The following is a 24,043-nucleotide window of genomic DNA, read 5'->3' as shown; positions in this document are numbered from 1 at the left end:
CCTTTTCTTTCTTTCATGGGACAGTAAAGGTTTCTGGACGGTTGTCTTGGCATCTGATCTGAACATGTTATCTTGCATTTGAGACATTGCAATCAGCATTTTCACCACGTTTTATTGGCTGCTGGGGAATGATTAGAGTGGCACTGTGGCTGCTGTTACATGAAAATAAGACCAAGAACAAAGACTTCAAAAGTACAGTGAGGTACGAAAAGCTGCACAGAGTCAGACCCGGCTGAGGGTGGAGACTGCTGCTGTTTGGCTCATCGTGGCTCAGTCCTGTTACCACCGGCTGAGAGGCCGCTGTCGAAATGCATATGAACACAGCGCGTACAGCTGAAGCGTGACATACCGGGCCTGTGTTCAAAAAAAGCCTTTTTGACACTGATCTAAAGAGCCCCCCCGCCCCCGACCCCACACCAGCGGCGCTGGATTTCAGACAACACCTCTTGAGGTTGAAGTGAGAAAAATAAAAATTTGGATTTCACTGGTTACATCTGCACCTCACACAAACAACGCCTCAAAATGGTTCCAGCAGCTGTCGGGTGGATAAAGCTCCAGCTATCGCAGCAGACCTGGAGGCCTAGAAGAACAGCAGTGCAGCTAGTTCAGCGGGCAGTCAGCCAGGCCACCAGCCAGCACAACAGCACGCTGCAGGAGGGAAACATGGAAACAGAGAGCTGCTCTAGGTGCTCCACATGGCTCCCTGCCTGCCCCAGTGACTAGAAGGAACGCTCAGCAGCAGAGGCCTCTACAGGAAAAGGTAAACACACACACATGCACACACACTTCCTCACCCACAATCTCCTGCCAGAAATAGGATACCCCACAAGATGACAGACTCACGTGCACGTGCGGAGCACAAATTAACACAAAACCGTGCACACACACACGTACAAACACACACGCCTCGCATCATCTTCACCTAACCTATTTACAGACACGGGGCTGTAGATATCAAAGCGCTGCGCTCTCTATGGGGAATTCCTCCTTTCTCATGTTTTAAGGGGAAATAGATGAAAACGAATCTCATTCTCCCTGCACCTCCCCTGTGTGTGTGTGAGTGTGTGTGTGTGTGTGTGTGTGTGTGTGTGTGTGTGTGTGTGTGTGTGTGTGTGTCCTCAGCCTTGTTAATGTGCTAAAATGTAAATTGGTCCTGCTCAACAATGTGTGTGAGGTGGAAGCTGCAGCTCTGCATGCAGACTGTGGATATGCCTTTATTAAGAAAGCCGCACTCTGACTCCACCTCTCTGTCATCCTGCTAGCGAGCAAAACAAAATAATTTCAACAGCACAATGAAAAATGTAATGCTGGCTGCCGGACCAAAGACCTTTAGGAGGGGCTTCTTGTCTCTTACATTAGAGGTGGGATGAAATGCTGCCACCAGTTTGTTTGGAGAACAGATTCGACAGAGGGGCTTTAACACACTCTGCTGAAGTCCAGCGTTGCATTTAGGATGTGACTGATGATTTGGAAACTCGTGCATCTATTGAGTTCTGCTGCAGCCTTTCCTTGTACTCATCTCTTAGTTCAGATGGTCTTCACACATCCAGACCTCATCTTCCTCATTCCCAGCATTCAGGAACACGTGGAAGTGCTGGAGCTCCTTCCTCTCCAAGAACGACTGATTCATGGTTCCTTCCATGACCCTTCAGACACACTTAAATACTATTTTTATTCACTTTCATGGTGTCTTTACTTAACTAGCTTTATGCATGAATACATCGAGTACAGGGAATGAAAGCGGGGACAATAAAGACAAGGACTGGAGGTTTTGCAGTGGTAGTGGAGAAAGCGACCCTCTTCTCGCTCACACCTTCACAACGACTTATTTTACAATGTGTCCTGTTGCGACCGGCGTGTCCCCAGCAGCTCCAGTGCCAGGGGGTCGCTCTTTGCTCCAGAAAACCCATCATCACCGGGTCACCGTCCATTGTGCTGCTGGCCTGTTAAAAGTGTCCACTCCACATGATTTAGATCCCCCACAGCCCCTCTGGACCCCCGTCAGCAGAGCCTAAAGTGAGTGATGGATTCGCTACATGTGTCGAGTGGGAGAGATGAGAGGAGGATTCTGGTGCATAAAAATAGAGCTGGAGCCTGGCGGAGCACAAGACTGAGACTTAATGAGGGATGCAATCATCAATTATTCAAAACACTTAATCATGGTGTCGTGCGACGCTGTTGCACAAACATACACGTGCGCACACACCCGGACACAAATGCGCACACACAGACGTAGCAGAGGCTTTTCAAAGCGTGCCTCTAAAGGCAGACACGGAGACAGATAGATGGATGAGAGGGAAATGAAGACACAGGAAAGGACTACTGTGGCTTCACAGTGAGTCTGCGTTACTTTCAACAGACACAAAAAAAGAACATTCAGACAGCAGAGGGGTAAACATCCTAATCTTAATCCATCCATCACCCAGACCCACTTATCCTGTGCAGCATCACGGGGGGCTGGAGTCTGTGACGGCTCCCGTGGGGTGAAAGTTGGGGCACACCTCGGACAGGTCGCCAGTCTGTCACTTACAATCACATCTGCAGGCAATGTGGAGTTTTCCCAGTCTAGCCTGCATGTCTTCGGACTGTTAGAGGGAACTGGGGCATCCAAAGAAAAACTAAGCACACAAGGGAACAACACTGGACTAAACTGACATTTTGTTTCACTTCATGCATAAATTCATTCTCAGTTGTTGATGTTAGCTTGTTCCTACCGAAACAATCGGGAGCGAGCGATGTAGCTGTCCCTGCTGACGTCGTTTTCATTCAACGGGGCAGCTGTGGTGCTCACACTGACCTTTGAAGTGGTGATCCATATTAATACTGTTTGTCAGTGTCACTCTAAATATCCTATGAGTCACAGGATGGGAGTGTAGCCTCATGTTACCTCAAGTAAAATGAGGAAAAGCTGAGGTATCACAGCAGGTATCAGGAGAGACAGCAGTGGACTGGTGCATCCTGTGTCCCAGACTCCACAAGACAAAATCACTTTCTCTACAATCAGCTCACACACACATATTTATGTCCCTATAAGTGTGTGGGGCTCGTTTGGAGCAGCTCATGGGAAGTTCTTCTGAGAGGAAAACAGCACATTTCTGCTCAGCCTCTGCACATGCTTTAAAGTAAGGAAGGGAAGACGAGATATAGAGGAGGACTGGATGGCAGACGAATGGAGCCGGCAGTCAACTAAGAGAAGCTAAGGATGCTTCAGGCTAAACCTTCAACAGTAACAGCCCTGAACTTCTTCGCTTGCAAGCCGCTGGCGAGCCCCGTCTGAGCAGCTCGCTGCCAGCGACTTGTACCGAGACACATCTGGAGAAGCCAACGGGTGAGCTTTATCGAACTCTGTCGTCAGCCCGTCCGTACTGCGGGGAGGGGGAGGGGAGGGGATTCTCCAGAGCCCGGTCAGAGCACAGAGGGGATTTCTAGGTTCAGTCTACCCTCTTCAACCCTTGGGAGCGATCCCAGAGGGAGTACAAGTACATCCTCTCCCCAGGCCTCCCTGTGCAGCCTCCTGCCACCAGCGGCCATCAGTCAGTCACAGTTGCTGCCTCCTGCCCGTGTGTCTAATCGCCCACGCACACTGTCACAGTCGCCTGGCCTGCCACTTAAAACACAGACAGCCAAACAAAATCAATCTGTACCGAGTGTCCGTGTTTAATAAGACCCTGTTGTTTCTTATGGACTCTGACAACGTGATCAGCCCCTACACCACCTCTCACACACACGGGATAAACACCAGTGTGTGACACAATAAACTGCATATGTCACACTTTCTCATACTAGACTTTAGATTTGCTTGCTTTAGTACTTGGCTGTCCAATCAGATATGGAAACACACACACGCGCACACGCATAGAGCTGTGTTTCCATCACTTTTGGGGACATTACATAGACTTACATTGATATCTCGGAGACCAAAATGTATCTACCATAAGCCCTAACCTAAATCTACACTGACCTTAACACCGGTCTTTAAATGTAAGATTTACATGATGAAGACTTGTGTGTTTCCTGCCATAAGGAAGGCGAGCACTCACAATGTGACTGTGGAAACCGGTTTATGTCCCCACAATGTGAGGAGTAGACATCCACACACACACACGTCCACACACACACGGAGCCCAGATAAAGACTGCTCCCTCTGATGTCATCAGCAGACTCAGAGTGAATCACCATGGGATTGTCAGACTCAGGACACGATTTGCATAATTTCCATTTGTGAATTTCAAACTCTTTGAACTTTGCGCAAACATTTCCAGCCAAACACACACGTTCTCAAACACACACACACACACACACACACACACACACACACACACACACACACACACACACACACACACACCATGGCAATGTGCAAAAATCTCACGCTGCATGTGGAGTCTGTGAAAGTTCCTGGAGGTGAAACTTTGTGCCAGCTCTTGAAATAGACCCTTTTAGCACCCTATGGTCTATTGGACTGCTGGTCTGTCTGAACTCTCACAGAGAGTAGAGGGGCTATTGGCATTCACTTCCCTGTGGGGCTCCGAGTCAATACAAACCTCTCAAAACTCAGAAAAGGCTGTGTGCATTTCTCAGTGTGTGTGTGTGTGTGTTCTTGTGTGTGTGTGTATTTGAGAGAGAGAGAGGGGGAATGCTTAAATTCAATAGCCATTTTTCCATCTGTAAGCAGCCATCTGAATGACGTCATTTGTTCCAGACATGCATTACTTGTAAACACACTTTGGTGCAGTTACACAGCTACACACACACACACACACACACACACACAACCACTGCAATCTATGTGTATGTGGTGCGGGTAATGATGGTGTGCTAAAGCAGAGTCCCACCCCGTCAGGGCCCAGCCTCTCAGTGCCATCCATCATAGCGGAGCTGCTAATGATACCAATACATACACCGGCGCAGAGAGGGCCGGGGGGAGCTGGGGAGAGGTGTGTGGAAAACAAAAAAGGAGGACAGGGATAGCGGAAGAGGAGGCGAGGGAGCCGGAGAGGAAGATCGTTGTGGGAAAAGTGAATTAGGCAGCCGGGATTAAAAGAGACAAAGAACAACAAGAATTTCGCTGTTATTACTGTACTGTAGGTTATTTCATATACAAATCCCTGTCATGCCAATAAAGCTAATTTTAATTTGCATTTGAGAGAGAGAGAGAGAGAGGGGAGGAGGAGGAGGAGGAGGAGTGGGAGGAGGAGGAGGGGAGAGGGAGCTGGTAGAGAAGAGGCAACCAGCATGAAGAGGGAAGGAAATGTGCTGTCACAGGCTGAGGAGTGAAAGACTATCTGTGTGACTGGAATAGGCAATCTGATTCTCCCAGCCCTCCTCCTCTCTCTCAAACACACACACACACACACACACACACACACAGTACACACACACAGTACACACACCACTGCCCACTGCCAAACACACACAGAAGCTCGTTGCATCAGTGTGGATTAATATTAAAGGCCAGCGGATGCTCCTTGTTTGACTTCTCAGGAATACGACACAAGTCTGCACTTCACTGATTGTCTTTCATATTTTAGGGATGCCTCTGTGAGACACACAAGATTAAATTTAAACACAAACACCAAGCAGGAGCAGTCATATTTTAAGCATTTTTCCAAGGGACTCTAGCAACAACACCATACCGGCTGTGCTCGACCGGGCTCTTTTAATGTCTAACTGATATTATGTGCGTAAATGTGGGAGATTTTTTTAGAAACTTCTCACGAAACGTCATGTTCAACCCCTGCAACAAAAGAATGACTGAGCAAGACAGACAACGTGTTCACAGCAGAAGGAATGTTGGAGAAACGCTTTAAAGGACAACTAGAATGGCTCAAGGATCCCTTTGGTTGTTGGAAATAGAAAAAACTGGAACACTTTCAGAAAAATCAGTCATTCACAAGGTAATTTTCAAGCATTCGGAAAGAATATGGTCCCAAAACGCCATGTTAGAGTCTATAAAGGTCCAGTTATCTGCACCATGTGCAAACCCATTGTTTATCTGCTCTCTAATGAAAAATCTCTCAAGAACAATGTCAACCAGGCGCAGACTAAAAAACACCCGAAACAGCAGAACCCAAAGCGAAGGGTTTACTTTTGCCAAATTCGTCTTTTGATGCAAAGTCTGTATTTTCCAGACTACCTTTAGCTCATTCAGAATTCAGCTGGATCTGTCGAGAGAGCGACCGAGACAGAAAAGGCTGGGGCACTTTTTTTTTTTTTTCTTCTCATCTTATTCCCAAGATACATCATCCTCTTCACTTCCTGGAGCGAGATGAAGGCCAGCAGGGCTGTAAAATTAGCCTATCAGATGCCTCCACCAGCTAAAGGAGAACTCTGAATATGCTAATAGACAGGAGATTAAGATATGTAGCTGGGGGCACAACCACTTTCTCTCTCTCTCTCTCTCTCTCTCTCACACACACACACACACACACACACACACACACACACACACTTAAACATTTTCTTCTATGATTATAGAGGCCTAAATTATAATGGTATATCTCAAGAGCAGAGAGAGCTTTGGAGAATGTTAGTGTCTTTGATGGGGATACAGGTAATGAAGAGGGTTATTTTTTATGTGAGGCTGAACAAAAAAGGATAAAAAAGATTAAAAAGATGTATGTGTGTGTGTGCGTGTGTGTGTGTGTGTGCATGCGTAATGATATACAGTGAACCTAGAGAGAGGCTCACTCGATTACACAGGACTGTAGCTGCTGCAGGCGGAGGACACAGGTGAGGAAATCCCTCCCTTTCTTACTTCCATCTCTCAGCCCCAGTCCCTTGTTATCATGGCGTTACACAAACAGGTGCAGAACCCCCTCCCCGCCTCGACCCTGCACCACCAGCCCCCCCCAATCTCCATCTCCTGGATCTCCTCTAACAACCTGCACATGAAAAACATCGCCCGTCCCTTCCTTTGTCTCTCCTCCTCGGTGTTTCTCTCCCCGTCTGATTGCTCATCTTTCTTCATTGCTCCCCCTGCCTCTCTCCCAGGGCTTGCCATCTGTACAGTAACAGGTGTGCTGTGTATGTGACTGATGTGTTTGTTACCTGTAGCGCTGCCTGCAGCCACAGCCTGCGTGGAGAATAGCTGCCTCCGCCTATCCGCCTCCTGACCTACTAGCTACCATTCTGCTCTCCTTCTCCTCTCCTCTTCCTCTGCGCCTCATTCAGACAGTGACAGGATGGAGGAGAGGAGCGGCAGATGAGCGGTGTAATGAGTTGGGGAGGCGGCCGTGAGCTGTCGCGTATTTGTATGTGTGTCTGTATACGTTTGTAACAGCCGCGCTGTGGTGGCGTGTTCACCGTGGTGGCGTTTGGGTAATTAGTCCCACCAGTCTGTGAGTGTGCGTGTATCTGTGTGTGTGTGTGTGCGTGTGGTCCGCCGGCTCATCTCATTAGTCTCACAGGTGAGTGATGAAACGCTCTGCGACACCTGGAAGTTCCTCCCATCCTCCATCCCTCCCATCTCTGCTGTTGTCTTCATTTACAGCTATCCCCCTCGACAACTCCCCCAGCCCAGTCACAACACACTCCACAGGACGGCTTCACACACCTTGCGACACACACATTATCACTTACAGCCATACCTCACTCTGGAGTCTTTTTCTGGTGTCTGTAACATTGCTGGCTCCATCCGTCTGCTAAAGTAATGGCTTTTTGGGCTTTCTAACATTCTGTAAAAGGTGTCTAATGGCTGTATTAAGATATATGTGTCCCGGCTGTGGCTCATCAGGTACATCGCGGGGTTGGCAGTTCAAGCCCTGAAGTGTCCTTGCACAAGACGCAAACCCCAAATGCTCCTAACAGTTGGGCCGGTGCCTTGCTTGCTAGCTCGCTACCATCTGTGTGAGTGTGTGTGTTAATGAGAGGCAGACTGTGAACGACTCTGAGTAAAAGTGTTATATAAATGCAGAGAATCCCGTGAGAAGACTGTTTGGGATGTAGGTGCAACGCTTGCACAATATTGGGTATGTGGTAAGCCAGAGAGAGCAGCGGCACCTTCATGTCCCTCAGCGTGGTCTCAGTTCTCTTACAGGCTGCACCACTGACACATTTTTAAACTTATTTTGCAGTTCAAGCTTTAATTAACACCCATGGTGATCACTATGGATGCTGCTCTACCCTCGCCTCTCAGTGCAGGGTCCTCTCGTACAGTTTCTCAACAGTTCCATCATTTATTGGACTGAATACAGAATGCTGCCTGTGTTATACGGCCCAACATCGACTCAACAGATCGTGACTCTGATTTACCTCCTATCTGCTCACATGTGATTTGGTATTCATAGTGTGAGCAGCAAATTCAAGGAGACAGACTGTGTGAAGATAATTGCGGTTATCGTGTAGATTTCTTTCTCCTTTGCCCTGCATTGCAGAGGGGAAAATAATCAATAAAAACTCATTTCTACAGAGTGATCTGATGTGAGAAAAATCTCCTCACAACTTAAGACCGGCTCATCCGCACTATTTCTTGGTTTATTAACCTTGTGCTGCAGTAGCTTTTACATTAATATGATGGCATTCACTTCAGACTCAAGCCATGTTGGTGCGGTTGCAGAAATATGACAAAGTGAAGCAGAGGATGCTCACTGTTGTGATTTTCGGGCTTATTGAAACATGACATATAAAACCACATTTAGACGATGAAGTGCACGCAAAAGAGGCTTATGACACTTGATGGGAAGGAAATGGATGAGAGAGAGGGAGAAGAATCAGGAAGGAGTCCACTGAGCTACTGATGGAGATGGAGGCACATCCAAACATCCAGCCAGAGCACCATTTACCCAGACATATAATGAATCATATACATAGAGTCACAGTAAGAGGCAGAATGTCGTAGAGAAAAACCATAGAGGAAGCCACAGCAGCACCAAGTTAGTCATTTAATAAGCCATACAGGCAGCAGGCAGACAGTCATATGGCCAATTGTATGAGGCTGCTGTGATATTATTATTGCGTGTGTGTCCCTGAGGGCTGAGATGTGATGGATGTCAGCGGTGTAGGTAATAAATTGCGGAGGTCAATCCACTCCGGTGAAGAGGTCCACTCTCAGGGAAGGCCACCTGATAGACAATACGAGCTTCAAATATTCCCTACAGCACACATTTCCATTCACTCCTCGGGCCTCCGTTTATCAGACTGGGGATCATTAAGTTGTTCTCTCAAGAGAGCTCCGGACCAAGGCAGCGTGAGGGGATCACAGTAAGAACTCATTTGAGGGGCGATTTACAGCAAAGGCCAAGGCAAGAGTCTGTTTTCTCCAGGCGGGCGGACAGTCTCCAGAGAGGGAGAGAGAGAGGGAGGGAGGGAAAGGTGAGACAGTGGACTCATCGCCAGCTCTAAACCCATCAGACAGCCACACAAACGCATGAGGGCGCATCCACGAGGGTGCAGGCCAGAGCTGGGCAGATCACCGCAGCAGGTAGTATGACTAATAACAGCCGAGCTCGCCGAGGCACACCAGGCAATCACAACCATTTCTCACCTCGCGTCTCTCTGTCTCTCACTTCCTGCTGCTGCTTCTTTATTCCTCCTTATGTCATTCACATCTTTACCTACTTCTTCCTCTGTCTGGGAGGCTGCGTCTCGACACAAACAGTACCTTTTCTTCCAATCTAACTTTCCTTTTCTTTTGCCCAGAATGACGGGCACTGCGGCACTTTGCTGCGTTATGGCGTGAAAAAGTTGCTTGAAGCACACACAGTCCATACAGACTGAAAGGAACAGTCCTTCCACGCCTGGTCTGCCTGCTCACATTCATAAGGTCACATGGGAAAATATGTGAGGGGGACACAAATGAGGAATAGCGTCTCTTAACTTTAGAAGTATCTCGTTTACAGAACAGCCGGCTGAAGCAACGTGAAGATGCAACAAAAGCATGTGTGCTATTTGAAACCATGCACGCACCAAATACAGTCGTCCAGTCATCCACAACGCATTATCAACTTCAAAATAAGCCCCCGACAAATATTTCTGTCAGCTCCAGCCACGGCTATTATGGGTGTGTGTGATTGAAACCATCAAATCAGTTCACAGTCATTTAATCTTGCAGCTCTAAGATCTTGTCTATTCCATTAATCCAGCTTTATGTGCGCGCACACACACGCACAAGCGCGCGCGCGCGCGCACACACACACACACACACACACACACACACACACACACACACACACACACACACACACACACAGGCACACTGGGCACATGGTTGAATGAGTGGTCTTTTAACACCCTCGTTCCATCATACTCATCAGCCCTGAGACTGCTATGGACAGAGAGGAGTCGTTATCTGAATGCACATCTAGCTAATTGAAGACTGTCTTTTTTAGTGGAGAGATAGAAAGGAAGGGTCTGTGTGTGTGTGTGTGTGTGTGTGTGTGTGTGTGTGTGTGTGTGTGTGTGTGTGTGTGAGAGAGAGAGGGGGGGAGATAGGTCATGGCCTAATGGTAAGGGGGCCATCAAAAGCATTTTTATAATGAAAAAAATAATTTACCCTTCAGTTATATGTCCTCTTCATCATTTGATTCTGTGTGTGTGTGTGTGTGTGTGTGTGTGTATGATGTGTGTCAGAGTGTGTGACTCCAGCAGCCCAGTCAAGTGTGTCAGTCTAGTAGATGCTCAGTGGAACTCGATCAAGGAGCACAAATGACCTGAGAGCAGGTGATTGAATCCTCCGTTCGTCCATAAAGAGGAGCCCTGACTGAAGGGCTGACCACACACACACGCACACACACACACACACACAAACACACACACAGATGACTGCTGGATCCTTGAATCTGCTGAATGCACTTTCAAGTCACATTCACTGTATTGGTATTGGTTGCACCTATCAGCAGGTATTGACCTCCAGCCTGGTTTGCACCCTAAAGACACTCGAAGCAACACTGAACCATAAGACTCCCTGTTGGATGAAACGTTTGCCGATCCCACCGAGACTCAGCACCCAAAATCTGCCACTTTCGGCTCACTGATTTAATTTGACAGTCAAACAACAACAAAACTGTCATTTGATTCAAAAACACACTTCCAGCACAGCAGCTCGTTGCTCACCGTGCGATCTGCGCAAAATGGCTGCGAGCCCGCGTTAACAAGCGGCCAGAGACAAACTAATAGCAGGCTGAAGACACCCACTTATTCTCAGCAGTTAGTGGCTCACACCAACAACAAAACACCGGTAAATACTGGACTTGAAGAACAGCAGAGGAGGAGGATCCTAACGGTCATGTTGCTCTGTTTCTGCTGGATAAGGAGGCGATCGTTTGCTAACAGCCACGGGCTTCGCCACGAGAACTCGATAAGCTGATACGCTATCAAAGCTCCTCACTGTGAGCTTTGTTTTGGGCTCTTCCGTCCACGAGTAGTCGAAAATTGCTTAATGCAGCTTTAAGCTACTTTGGGCTTTCAGAAAATGAGTGGTACAGCTGCATTTTATTTTCTGTAAATGCTTGTCTAATAAATACATCCTTACTAGCGTTAAAGCTCCACTTTCGCAGCTCAATCTAAAGCACAAAGCCACACTAACTAGCTCTGGGCGGATGTGAGCCGAAAATTCCCAGCAGTTAAGCGAGGACTGATTCATTTTATCTTTATTCCTAATGTGTATTTATGTGTCTGCGGGTCAAATCCTCTTACACAACTCCCAGCAAACATTTCACAGAGGAAAAAAACGAAAACGCTGGCACTGGGGGGAACATATGTTGGGTCATTAGAAAAGGTGTTGATTGTGTGGAGGAATACATTAACAGCATCATATATAAATGCATTTGTGAAATTATGTGTAAATCTGTTTTTTTTTCTATTTGTAAATACAATGGTACATAAAAACTATGATTATGAACTGCAATAGTTTGTAGGAGTACTGCAAATAAGAGGTGCCTATTCTTAAAAAATGTGAAAGATATATCCCAAAAGAAGAAATGTGATCTTATGGTGCTGCTGCCTATGGACTCTGATTACCTTTATCTCTGGAGATAAATGGGATTATCTCATCTTTGAAACTCATTCTACCTATTTTTATATTCATGAAAGCTGCAGAGATGTTGTTGGAGGGGAAAGGCAGAACTGGTAAACTGATTAGCAGCCCTTGCTTGTGGTGTGGGGGTGGCGGTAGGTGTGATATTTCACAAAAATTCAAATTGATTCTGAAGGGATTCCTACAACACTGTCAAACATTGCTTTCCTTAAGCGGTAAGAGAGCAAGCTGTCCATTACTGGCCCAATCAAACCTCAAATTGGCGCTGAAAAGCTTTTTTCCAGATGTAATGGCGTATAACCACTTTGCAAACCTCTAAAACTTGGAGCCATCCCTGATGATGAGGCAAAAATCTGATGGGCTATCTTAAAGTGCTTAAAAAGTGTCCAAGTGCAGGCGTAACAATGCGTGTGTCTTAAGTGAAATACTGTAGTTTGCAATGGGACACAGGAGAAATGATTCAGACTTGGTGAAAATCTGTCCATTTGAGTCATTGCTGGGATGCATTAGGTCTGTTTATTCATAATCTGCCCCCCCGCGCTCTCTCAGCTGTGACTACAGCAGTTGAAGCCACTGACTTCTGCACAGCAGGTCTGAAAAATGGCCTGCAGAGACACTGACTGGAAATACGGCAGAAAGCAGCCAATGTGCTTTCCTCACCTCTTGAAATGCACGACGGAAGAGCAGCAATGCGCGTTTTACACGTGCACAAGCGTGTGCACTGATACACGAGAGCGCCGACGACTCGCGCGGAGGATAAACGGCCGAGGCTGAGCGGTGACGTGGCCGCTCGCAGCCCTGCAGCACCGGCGGCCTTGTGAAGCTTCACTTAACACTCACCTCAGTCTTAATCTCCTCCGAGCTCCGTCTCTTATGCTTCACTTCATTTTACTCTCGTACATAAACATTTTGTCTATTACAAGTCTGTCTGCAGAGGTCAATCAGGTCTGTTTTGGATTAGTATTTATGATGTTGCAGTCATGAAATGTGCTCTACCTGAAAAGGAGAGTGTAAAAGATTGGTTTCAGGTAGAGCACAGTGTGCAAAAACACAAAAAAATCAACAAAAAAACAAAACCTCAGAGGTTTTGCACTGTTTCTTCAATGCTGCATGAATCCCATTTTGATCATTTTTATGTTTCCACCTTAACTGAAACTTAACTTGGTTTATGACTTGAGCAGATTTCATGACCCATGAAACCACATTAAAACTCTTTTCTGTGATCACAAAAGTGCTTGGGTGCGACAAAGTGCTGCGAGCCTCGGACTGAGGCACACAAGTTTGTTGATGAATGGAAACGCGTGTGGAGGTGTGTGTGTGTGTCGGTGTGCGTCAGAGAGTGTGAGCTCAGCAGGCTGAATCCAGCAGCAGCATCTGGGTGCCTACCCGCTCGTCTGAGCCAGGGACCAGATGCTCCAGGGACGCAGCTCGCAGTGTGGTTCCGGCCCAGGGACAGCTCGTCTGTCCTGGACACAGACGCCACACTCGGCCCCTCTCCCTCCCCGTTTCATCTGCTTTAACAGATGTCTGGCACGCACGCCGGCCCTACCATCGCCTACGAAGAGCTGAATTAGGTTACCAGCACGCTGGCTTTCAAAACGAGACAGGGTCAGACAGGCTATGTCACTTCCACATGACCGAGAAGACTGCCACAAAGCTCCTGCCGTGCAATAAGTTACCACACTGGGAAACGTCACTGGAAATTAGGTGCAGTGAAGACAAAAGCTAATGATGTATATTGAATCGTGGCTAATCTTTACAAACAGAGAGCGTAAGGGAGAGACAAAGAGGAGAATCATGGGACGGTTAAAAATTCATTAGTGAGCAGCGACAGAAAAGCACAGATGGAGAGAAAGCAAGAGGGAGGCAAAGAGAGAGAGAAAGAGGGGAAGGAATATAAAGAGGAAATCCTCTAAGGAAAGCATCTTTCCATTCCCATCTCCGTCTATTTCTTCCTCTAACTTTGTTGCAGTCTCACAGTGAGTGTGGAAGTCAGTGGAGCCGCTCCACAGGGAAGTGTAGCTAACAAACCCGCCAGCAAAACCGAGAGCCCACTCCTTTTCTCCCTACATGCATTCATTATCTATTGTATTCCTTGAATAAAGAATATGGTACAAAACCAGGCATCTTCATCCCTTTGTACGTGGCTGGATGAAAGGGAGGAAACACAAATTAAAATGTAATTTATGATGCTTTGTTTGCTGGCTTTCTCTCCAGCGCCTAAAATGTCATAAGGAGCATGTAATACTGCTGGGGTCTGCCGAGGCACGTCACAGGGCAGCGTACATCACTGGCGTGTGTGTGTGTGTGTGTGTGTGTGTGTGTGTGTGTGTGTGTGTGTGTGTGGTTTGAAGAGGGGGGTTGGTCAGGGATCTTGACTTCTGGGGAAATGAGAATGTAAGGCGTTGAATTAATTGAAGTGTTAATGTGCTGTGACTCCAGTGTGGTGCAGCGTGTGTGTGTGTGTGTGTGTGTGTGTGTGTGTGTGTGTGTGTGTGTGTGTGTGTGTGTGTGTGTGTGTGTGTGTGTGTCTTTACCTCCTGCAAATGCTTGCTGTAAAGTGCTTTTGTTTGCTGTGAAAACTCATTAACAAAGTGAACACCTTTGCGATTTCACCCTAAAGTGGTGCTCACTGGAGAGAGAAAAGACCAGGGGGAGCAGACGTGTACAGCGGGATGCAGGAGAAAATGGAGGAAAATGTGATAATAATGATGTGAAATGCTAATGGTGATGTGAATGTGAGCAAAAGGAAAGGGAGGAACTCGAGAGCCTCAGTTCCATAATCAACATCTCATCTGAAACAAGAGGATCCCTGAAGCAACGCTACAGGCAGAGAGATGGAGGGAGAGAAGGGGAAGGAGAGAGATGCTGAGAAAAACAGAAACAGGGCAGAGATGGAGAACTGCACACAGAGAGTGAGGAAACACAGCAAGGACACCGGGAGGGTAAAGATGTGGAGGGGTGATAAAGTGCAGCCAAGCAAAGGGCTAGAAAGAGGCTTGATGTGGATGAAAAAACATTTTTTATTACCATTTATCATATTTGTTCTTTCATTTTCTGTCTGCAAACTGCATCAAGCAAGTAACTCTGAGATTTACTGCAAGTGTGAAAACATATTTAGGAGGTTTGTGAAGAGCTTGGGGTCCATCCTGGACTCCAAATTCAACTTTTTTTTAATACCTGTTGTATGTTCTGAAGTACCCACACACTTCTGATGATAAACACATAATTGTACCTTCTTATCCTGCTTGGTGACGCATTTACATTTACTGTAACCATATACAGCATTTCCCTCTATTCATCTGCTTATTCCAGTTCAGAGTCTCAGCGCACACAAAGCTGAAAGCAGAACACGCCAAACCCATGCAGCAGTCTCTCTGCAGTGAAACATAAGGGCAGGGAAAAGTTTGTGTGTCTGCGCGCTCTGTTGTTGTGTCTGCAGATGCTAATCCCGGTGGTGTGGACAGATTGCGAATGTTTTAAGAAGATTACAGATTACAGGCCGCAGAGGCAGATTAGCTGGCAGCCCGATCTGCACCTCTGGATGGACTGCCCTGCTCTCTCCCAGCCCGTTCTGCGTGTGTGTGTGTGTGTGTGCATGCGACGTGCCTTAGTGTGTCTGATTGAGAGGGAATCACGATTGGTGGTAATGACAATTCTGTGCACATCCGGTGTCCTAAGGTATGTGTGTACGGGTGTGTGATAAACACTGATTTGCACACATCCCATTTCCCTTAGAGTGAATAAAAAGCAGGAAATAGTGTACATATATATACACATACTCCCAGTGGGCTGTAAAGATATTCTCGATGCCAATTATATCTGAGAGAATGTCACACACACACACACACACATACACACACACACACACACACAGCATGCGGATCAATGGGTTGGGCAGCCAGCCAAGAGCCAGTCAATTCTCCCTCTATCCTTTCTCTATAACAACAAAACCCCTCCTGAAAAAAGAGCAGTATTTAACATGTTACAGCCTGTTTAAAAAACCTCAGCAGCAGAGCGGATACATCGTTTGCTGCTGTTTTCACTGTATAGGAATTCTACCTTTGACATGGGTGCACACTGAGGAAGGATAGAGAGCTTTGCAGCATCTTTAGCTCACACCGAGAAGATAAACCCGGCTCAATCACGAGTCAGAGCTGTGCCCAAACACCAGTGCACTGGACTTAACTCACAGAGGTGAGTGGGGGGGAAAGGTAGCATACAAAAGTCCTGAGGAGGAGGAGGAAGAGTGCATCTCTGCTGTTGATTTCTGGATGCAGCCATAAGGGCAGTAATGGTTTGATACAGGACAGAAGTGATTTCCCTGCTGATGGGGCGGTTTGCAGAGCTCTGTGAGGGCCACAGTGCTGAGGAGAAAGTCAAACATGAACCGCATTTACACAGCAGTTCACCTTTGAACTGAGAAATGTGATGTTAGTCATATCTGCCTTTGGAATATTCACCCAGGGAGCTGATGGAAAAGGCACCTCGGTGGAGGTTTAAACGCTAAAAAAAAACAGAGCTGACCCATCGCCATTATCTGCCTTATGGGACAAATCGGGGCAAAATGGACCTGAAAGCACGTCAACGTGGGTGTGAGACAGCCCAAAGGGAATCTGAGTCACAAACAGACAGGAAGAGAAAGTCATCAAAGCGGGCGACTTGCTGGATGTTTGCTAGCTTCTCGCAGCTGCCTGCTCATTGTTCTCACCACAGCTGATTTAAATAAACGCCGCCGAAACGCAGCCGGCGTGCAGTCGAGGAGGTGACCTGAACGGGCTGTCGGTTTACTGTAACGCTGACTTGTATCCATAGCAACAGGTGTCACTGTGGCGCCTCGGCACTGTGAATAATGAGGTTACAGTAAACTGGTGTGAACAGGTTATGGGAGGAAACACTTGATTCTCATGTTAATTAGTCACATTCTTACTGGCTGATAAAAACACAGCATGTGTTGTTCTTTGTGCTGTTGGGTCCAGTGAAAGTTCACTCGGACCTCGCCAGGACCCACATGGGGTCAGGTCTTCCGGTTTCCAGGGGCTCTGGTCGACCAAAAGGCCACGACGCTTCCATGTGCCCAACGGCCATCTTTACTTTCCAAGTGCTGTGATTTGACTCAGAACAAAGCTGAAGAGACACTGCGAGCTCGACGTTATTTACTTTGCAGGTGGCACTTCATTTTTCGCAGCTCGTTATTTTTATGCTGACATTTACGCAATGATAGACGAGTTTCTGCGCTGCGTAACCAGACGGCTTTCCAAATATCAGAGGTACATCATGTCACCGCTACAAGCTCACTTTTGCAGAAGCAGTTAGAAGCTTCAGGGACCAGAGCAGGACACAGATGTCTCAAAGAGCTCTTTCCTGCTTAAAATTTAGTCCAACGTTCATTCAAGCAGCATTGTCTACAGTTATACAACACACACACACACACACACACACACACACACACACACACACACAAGGCTGACTGTACTGCATGGGAAAAACATACACTGCAAGAGGCAGAGTGAATGAGCAAAAGGGGGGGGGGGTAAGGCTGGAGAGGGAGCAGACGGACATGAGGACTGAAAGAGGGAGAAAGAAACCCTTCAACAGCCTTTTCTTTCAGTCTCCACACAATGACGCCCTGCAGTCGCCTGCTGGGCCCATACAGGCAGAAGTAAGAGGCCGTTTGGCAGCAGAGGAAAAACTCCTCTAATCCTCAAACTTCAACCTGCTCGAAGGAGCAGAACTACGACACAACTTTAAATAAAATGCACTCCGATTTCTACTCGTGGAAAAGTGTTAATGGACTCACAGTAATTACCAAAAGCACTCAATGTGTGGGACTGATTCATCTGTTGCACAAGATGTGTTTTAAAGTACTTTTTTAAGGTATTTCGTTGGTAGTAGTTCACCTAGTAAGATGCGTCATGATGATTTCATGTCAGTGTATGTTTTACATCGAGCCTGCTGAGTAGCTACAAGTACATGGTACAACTAGTACAGTGTTTCCATCCAACATGCAGTACATTATAGCTCTAGTTTACACAAATTGGAAATACTGACTGTAGCTCACACTTACTGCTCATACAGTATATATACACCTGCAGGCGGCCGGGCTGCACCTGACGTGCTTGTAAGTGACACTGATTTTACATCTGGAACAAAACCTAGCAAACACTCACTGAGCAGTAATTCTACTTCAGATGGAGTCCCATGAAACATGTAGACAGGATACAACCTATTCACACACACAACACAGCAGCTACATGCACAGAGCTGAGGCAGGCTGCGTGCCAGACAGAAAAAAAAGCGAGCGAGAGGGGAGAGAGTGAGGGTCTGCAGAGCACCACAGCTTCATGATGAATGCGGCTTTTAGCTGCGGCGGAGCCTGAGCCCCCCCCCCAAAGCAAACTGACCGGGTCGCCCATTCAACTCTGCTCCCTTCTGTCGCTCCCTCTTTCTCCATTAAACCCAGTGACTGGGAACCAGCCATTGCCCACACACCATTGGCTGTATTTCCACACTAACACTTCACTGTCCGTGTAACCTCCACTGGACGTGCGTCTCACTTCATTTCACTTCACTCTCACTGTGAGCCAAAGCTGCAAAGTGCACAACAGCCCGCAGGACTTGAACCTCTGAAATACAGTAAAATAAAGGGTGTGTGGCCATATACTCGATCAAAGTAAAAAAAAAAAAAAAAAAAAGAAAAAGAAAGAAAACTACAGCGCAAAGTGCAGGAAGGTCACAAAAGCACAGCACACCAAAGACTTCTGAGTCACAAGAGCTTTAAGAAATGAAGTATAAGATCACATGAAAGTCACCATCGAGTGCACTTGCGACCCTTGTCCCTGACATGTTTTCCACTGGGGGCTGAGGAGCACACACCGAACAAGGGGAAGCACATGCACGTTAAACAGCAAAGATGTTTCTGATGGATGAAGGAATAAAAACTTGCGACGCGTTTTTTTTCTGACTTTACAAAAAAGAAAAACTCTGATTAACGTGGTGCTGAGCCTCAGATGGAAGGACGCGCCGGGGAAGCCAAATGCAGCAAAGCGCTGTCTTTCCTCCCGCCTAACATCCCACACAAACACACACACTCACACAAACAACCCCTGAGCACTATGCTTCAGTGAGGGGGTCACTCCCCCACACAGGCCCAATACACACACAGCGCACACGCACACAGACACACACACATGTGCGCGCACACTAAAATCCCGATGCACCAGCAGCAGCAGCAGCAGCAGCGATGGATAATTCATTGCAGTGATGGGAGAGAGCTCAGTGAATCCACAGGCTCCTCTAAGGTCCAAAAAACACCAACTATCACACACCGATGGAAAAGTACACACTTTGTGGAGCTCGCGCGCGGCGGCGCCGGGACGACACCCGCCGCTTGCGCCGCATCCGTTCACGCTCTTTGCACTGCGCACTTACCTTTGCACTACAGCGAAAATGAGCACAGTTAGTTCCCATTTTGAGAAAAGGCTTTAGGATCCATTCATTCCCGCGTATCTCCTCCTGGTTTATTCAGACATCCACAGTGTGTTACGGCAGGGGCAGTAATCCAGTTTTCCATCCCGGGGAGAGCGCTTGCAAGCTTCGTCACATCTTTTTCCACAATCCTCACAAAACTATGCCAGGCTTCTTTCAGCGCGGTTTTTTTCTCTCCCCCCTCCTCGCTCCTCTGCCCCCTCGTCTCTCCTCTCCCTCTCTCTCCCTCTCTGAGGTTGCCTGGTTACCTCTTTCTGTAGGCTGGTTCAGACCGCCGGCCGGCAGCCAATCACGAGGCTCGGTTCCACTTAACCCCTCCGCTGCTGAGCTGTCCTGATTTCTTCAGCTTTCAAGGAGTGGGAGTGGAAAGGGGGGGGGGGGGTGAGGAGGAAGAGGAGGAGGAGAGGGAGAAGAAAAGCACTGGGTGATGGTGAGGATTCAGAAAATGTATGTTAACAAAATTCTAATGAGCAAGAGAAGATGAAAGGAGCGCAGGAGGAGGAGGAGGAGGAGGAGGAGGAGGGCGAGGGGCTGATGGGTTAATTTAGGTGTGAAATAAAAAGTTGTGGAAGAAACGTCATCAGTGTTAGTTGTAGTTTGTCGGCTGCTAACGGATGAGCGTGCTGTCCAAAGTTCACCGCCGTCACACTCTTCCTCACCTGCAGTGCTGCCAAAACACACACATTCATGAAGCACGAGCGCGCGCAAGCAGCCGTCAATGCTGCAGCCTTCACGCAGTCATTCAGCACAGATTATCGATTGGTTAACCACCCGCAGTTAAGGCATGCAGACTAAATCATGTGTGCGTGTGTGTGTGTGTGTGTGTGTGTGTGAGTCATGGACTTGGCAAACTCGCCATGTTGTCGAGTGTTCTTACTCAGAATGGAAGCACACTTTTTGGAGAAAAAAAAAAGTGAAACAGCCATAATGCAGGACTAAAGATGGAGAACTGCTTCCTGTCTGATGTTCATTGATCATTTTGAGCGTGAATAAAGAAGCTGAACACATGAGGGTGATGCACCTGTGCTGACTTCACTGAAGCAGAGCATTTTGCAGTTTCATGCCTTTCCTCCATTCTTCCTTAAGCCTCAACCTTGCCCCCCCCCTCTTAATCCACACCTCCTTTCACTTCTCTGCCCCTGCACCTCCCACTTTCTCCTCCACCTCCTCGCCTCAGATCATCCTCCTCTCCAGATGTGTGCTGCTGTCAGGGGTTTGGGAGCCTCAGCGTGGACACAATTCCTCTGATCTCTGCAAAGACTGGAAGACACTCAGCAGTCTTCAACTAAAGCTCTTCAGCCACATTCAAACAGAGGTGCAGGCTCAGGTTTCGAGGGTGGGGCAGGACATGCCAAGCAAGCGGGTTCATCACGGGTTCTGATATATTTTGTAAACAATTTGCTTGTTGTTAACTTCCATCAGGAGTGTTACATGTTTATTGGACATTTTCTGTGCCTAAATACACTTTCAAAATCCTTAGTTTTTTCCTTCAAAATGAAGATTTCCCCTTGGATTTTAACATATTTAACCCCAACCAAACAAATTAAGCTTTGTTCAGACTGACATTAGCCATGCTGGCCACAGTTTCTATTTAGATTTCAGCAGTTATTACAGTTAGTATCTGAGTACTGAATCACTGCCAGTGTTCAGCATCTAGGCCTGTGAGGACGTACAGCACATATCAAGATAATTAAAAGACGTCGATGAGCGTAACAGCCACCTCACTGATGCTTAAAACTGTAGACCAGCACAAACAGATTCACGTTTTGGAACATGAAACTGTTGAACTACTCAGTCTAGCACAGCATGATGGGAAATGTGGGTCATCACCATAGCTTTCAGCAAACTTTGTGCAAAAGAGGTGTGTGCGTGAGTGTGTGTGTGTGTGTGTGTCCAGAGAGCAGCACACTCTGCTCCGCCTCTGATTGCAAAGTGTAGATAAATGTATTACTGAGTGCGTTTTTATTGGGCATCAATTAGTGATGGGAACTCCATCTCTGTGTCCAGAGCCAGATCATTTGGCTCAGCTCAGCAACAAAAGCCGACTCTTTCGACTCCCAAACGGATCTTCATTTAGTAACACTAACGGCTTTTAGAACTGAGCCAAATATAGCTCTGTTTTTACTTATGTATGCGCGCACATCAATCACTCCAATAATTAAACATAATTATACTAAAGTTTAGAATTTTACACCAAACAGCCTAATACAAAAACATCAAACCCTATTACGCATGTGTATTGAATGTTTCATGTGTATTAAACTATGTTTTGTGTGATGCCGCCTGACCAAAGTGAGACATTTCTGGATCCCTATTTAACAAATACGATAAAGGATCATCATATTACTCTGTCTTGTATTAATTCACAAATACAAAAAGAGAAAGAAAAGATATTGGCTCTTAAGCGAGTGAAAAACAGACTCGAGGCGCAAATAAACGCTTCAGGTTGCCGTTACGCCTGTGAGACAAAGCTGAGGGGCGAGCCTGCAGAGTTTCAGAGATCAAAGTGAGAGCTCGTCTGTGGTGTGAGATGCACAAGTAGGAAAAATGGGTCTGATAAAGCTAGTCAGCAAAATTCCTGTCAAAACTACGAGGTAAGAAAACACATAATGCTGAGGACATAGTAGAGATTATTACTACAAACCATAAAATACAGCCAAATGTAAGGCTTGTCGTATTTCAGCGACCGTTTGCTGAAAGTAACACTAAAGTAATGCCTTTAGTAATGCATTACTTTACACACAGTAAAGTACCTCAAGCATGGCAGATGCTTTCTGGGCCGTTTTTGCTCCATCAGCCATCGTTGTTGGTTAGATTTTCCAGTTAAACGCAGAGTGCAGACTGTTGAAGTCTGGTGCTTACAAGCCAAAATGCTGGAGGGACATTTAAGAGTTCCTGAAAGGTGACATGTCTCTATCATCCATACAGAAATCTACTCCTGGGTACTGAACCTTATTTAAATCCTCATTTCTGCATCTCATCAACCTCACTCTTGGTTTTCTCTCAACCACGCCACCTCATCACTCTCCTCCCCTCATCTTTCCCTTCGCCGCTCTGTTTTCCTGCCTAAGTATAGCTGTAGTTTACCTTCTCTATCTGTGCGCAGCCCTCCTGTCTATCTCCCTCCCACACTTCAGTATCTCTGCCCTTTTTTGCCGTATCTCCCTCCCTCAGTATCTGCCTCCCTCACTCACCGTCCTCCTCTCCCTCTCACAGTCTCTGTCTGTCTGTCTCAGCTTGGCTGAACAGATAACTCCTGGATGCTCATGTGGGCAAGCCAGCAGCTAGCTTTCCATCCTTCCTCTCACTCCTGTGTCACACACTCACAGGAGTCACATCCAGTAGAAACACACCTGAGCAGATGTAACTGCATAAGCACACACATCAACATATCACCCTTCCTCCAGACACACACGTGGATTGCTTCATGGGAAATGTCCGAACAGATACGGTCGCCGGTGAGAACGTGAAGGTCAGCTTCCTCGCACTGTTCACAGGATTAGGATTCCTCTAATACACACATATGCAGGAAGGGAGAGCGAGAATGAAAGAAAAGATAGGGACGGACGGAGAGAATGGGAGAAAGAATAGAAATGCATTTGTACTATCAGCAAAATGGGTCAAACTCGTTAAAGGCGACAAAGGCTGCTCTCTAATTGCCTGAGCACAGCTGGGCTACAGCGGCGGCGGTACAGTACAGCGGGACGGTCTCTGACTGTCAGCTCCTCATCAGACATACAGTAAGCCCGATCAAAACCTTAAGCTATCATGTCACACGCTGACCAACAATCTCCGAACTGCACATACATCAGATTTATGCTAAAAAGTATTCAGACATGTTCAGAGGGATCAGGGAGTCTCTGGATAGAGCTGATGCCAACTCTGAGCTCAAACCTGGGGCTTAACGGCGGAGACAATGAGGCGGGATTTGAGGGGATGAGATCTGTAGTGTACGGTTACAGATGAAACTTTTAAACGGGTGGAGCGACAACAAACAACAGCAGGTCGTCATCGGAGGAAGAGAAAACATTTCAAATGCCTGCGGCCGGCTAAGATGAATGAGTCTTTTTATTTGATCCATATGCTCCAGTTGTGGTAAATATGGAAATCCAGTAGCATTAAATCTTTTCAACAACACAACGCATCAGGGTGGAGGCCCGTTCACGCTTTGCATACATAATTCGACAGAGTGATGTGACATCACGTTCATGTTTGGTCGATGTGCACCAGGCTGCAAGAACCACACTGAACACAACTGAACCATATGGGCTAAATGAAAAGATGAATTCATCTGCTGGATGTATGACGTTTGAGACCTGTCCATCCTACGAGATGCAGCAGGCAATTTAAGCATTTTCACTGCCTCCTCTTACTCTGATGAAGACATGAGGTGGGTGAAATGTTGGTCGCTGCACCTCATTAAAAGCTTTAACTATTAACCGCGTGCTCCACATCCCATCCCTCCACACTGCTCTCAAACATGGCTGACTGCAGACACATTGTAATCAAACATTAGTTGACGCCTGTAAATGACACAGTCTCCTCTGAAGAGGCGTCAATACGTCTGGAGGTGAATTTGAG

The 24,043-nt window shown here is 47.0% G+C and overlaps 1 protein-coding gene across 7 annotated transcripts in view; it reads right to left on the bottom strand.

The window, feature by feature from the left end:
• The window catches only part of dab1a (DAB adaptor protein 1a), a 189,363-nt gene that overhangs the window by 54,335 nt on the left and 110,985 nt on the right, over positions 1-24,043 (bottom strand). For 5 of the 7 annotated variants that reach the window (XM_076726339.1, XM_076726331.1, XM_076726336.1 and 2 more), the window contains exon 1: positions 19,406-19,832. The exons of the other annotated variants lie outside the window; for them this stretch is intronic. The gene's annotated coding sequence lies outside the window, so the exon portion shown is untranslated. Of the gene's footprint in view, positions 1-19,405; positions 19,833-24,043 lie in introns of those variants that run through there. 7 annotated transcript variants of the gene reach the window in all.

Source organism: Chaetodon auriga, chromosome 3, assembly GCF_051107435.1.
Source record: "Chaetodon auriga isolate fChaAug3 chromosome 3, fChaAug3.hap1, whole genome shotgun sequence".
NCBI classification, from domain to species: Eukaryota; Metazoa; Chordata; class Actinopteri; order Chaetodontiformes; family Chaetodontidae; genus Chaetodon; species Chaetodon auriga.
Note: the sequence above shows the minus strand (reverse complement) of the source record. Positions and strands in the feature narration are given on the sequence as shown.